The following is a 2,085-nucleotide window of genomic DNA, read 5'->3' as shown; positions in this document are numbered from 1 at the left end:
ATTAATTCTAACATTAAAATTATAAAATCTAGTTGATAATGAGAATAATAAATAATAATGAGAATAATATTTTAATTTGTATAAATAAGTCAATAAGACTTTTAATTTATAAAAATTCATTCAAGTCCAAGTTCAAGATGTTATTGTAAAATAAATAAGTATATAGATAAAAGGAACTAATTTTACTACAACTAATTCTAACATTAAAATTGTAAAATTTTGTTGATAATGAAAATGAGATTTTAATATATATGAATAAATCAATAAATCCTTTAATTTGTGAAAGTCCATTGAAATCCAAATCCAAAATGTTAATGTTTAAAATTAAAAATGATTGAATAAATGTAGAAAATGAGAGTTAATCCAAAAAATTTAATGTGAAAGTGTGAGACTTAAACTAATAAAACTACATTTGTTCCTTTATGTTAATACTACTCATTCTTTTATAAAATCTTTTGGGGCCATGCCCCCATTGTCCGAAATAAGCTTTGTCCTTAAACATCACACAGGTACATGAGCACGATGGTAGGGCCGATAAGGAAGAGTGGTTCCCCCATTATTTGGGAGGCTGATTAGGGGTGTGCATGGGTCGGGTGAAACCGGGTTTGATGTGACCTAGACCCAACCCAAAATATATACCGGACCTATTTGTTAGACTTGAACCTGACTCGAACCGATAAAATCTATACACTTTCGGACCACGATTATACCGGGTAAAAACCGGGTGAAAATCGGGCCGTTAACATTATATTACCTTGATACTTTCTTGTAAATTGGCATGTAAAAATATCCAAATTTTCAAGACTCCAACCATTATTTGACATAGTAAAATTCACTTAGAAAAATATAATAAGAACTAATTCTTCTCTAAAATTAAAGTATAACCATAATCAATACTAATATTGCCTAATAACACCAAATATTTAAATCAATACAAATAACACAAGATTATGCATTAGTCTAAAGTCTTATGCATTTTAAACATAAAACATTAATTTATAGTCTTATATATAATGACTAATAACACAAAATATTAAGATTTACAATACTTAAATTTCACATAATAATAGCCATCATCCATCACTAATAACACAAAATATTAATTGTGTATGATGACCGGGCCACCGGGCCGATTTCGGGTGACCCGGGCTATGGTCCGGATCCAACCCAAAATAATGACCGAGTCTACTTTTGAAACTCATATCCGGCCATAGACCCAATGAAATCACATAAAATTAGTCCCTAAAATGTTCGAGACCGGACCGGGTCTTCGGGTCGGACCGGGCCATGCACGTCCCTAAGGCTGATATGAGATGTGGGATATTTGACTGGATTATATTCTATTAGTATGCATTTTATCTCTGTAATTCCAGCAATATCTACGATGGTACTTCCGGTAGTTACATATTATATTGCTTGGTCAAGGGGATCAGGTTGACGCCATGGTTGGTCATCTACCCGATAATTTGCCGGTTGATTTTCCACCTCCTACCGGAGTTGCATCAGCCAGAGGATGGCGACCTCTCTCAAGTGCGATCACGAGGATAGGGCATGAGAGGCGAGGGACCCGTAAAGATCGTGGAGCCAGAGCATTATAGAAAATATAATAATGAAAAGTATAAAAAAAAAAAAAGGTGAATATTAATGTGAAAAAAGAGTAATCGGTGCATCCGGATATATATTATGCACCAGAAGAAAAAATTCGCTGCTTGCATCTATAAACTTCATAAAATTCACTATTTTTTTGGATGAACTTTTTATAATTAATGAAATTTGTCGTTACAGTGAGCGAACTTACTTCAAACTCAAAAAGAATATATATTCCTAAAATTAAAAATAAAACTATTTGTTTTAGAAAATAAATAAAATTTTTAATTTATTTCAAAAAAAAATTCCTTCTACTAGTAGCATACATATGTACCCTAATTTATTATTAAGGTATTAACCAAATAAAAAGAACCTTTCATACACGGGGTGAGATTTCGAGACTAACGAAAATATGTAAACATCATAAATTATATTTTCGGAATCAAATGTCAATGCAAACCATTGATTAAAAATCCTTTAAGTAGAGTGAATATGAGT

Source organism: Arachis ipaensis, chromosome B03 (genome assembly GCF_000816755.2).
Source record: "Arachis ipaensis cultivar K30076 chromosome B03, Araip1.1, whole genome shotgun sequence".
Lineage (NCBI taxonomy): Eukaryota > Viridiplantae > Streptophyta > Magnoliopsida > Fabales > Fabaceae > Arachis > Arachis ipaensis.
Note: the sequence above shows the minus strand (reverse complement) of the source record.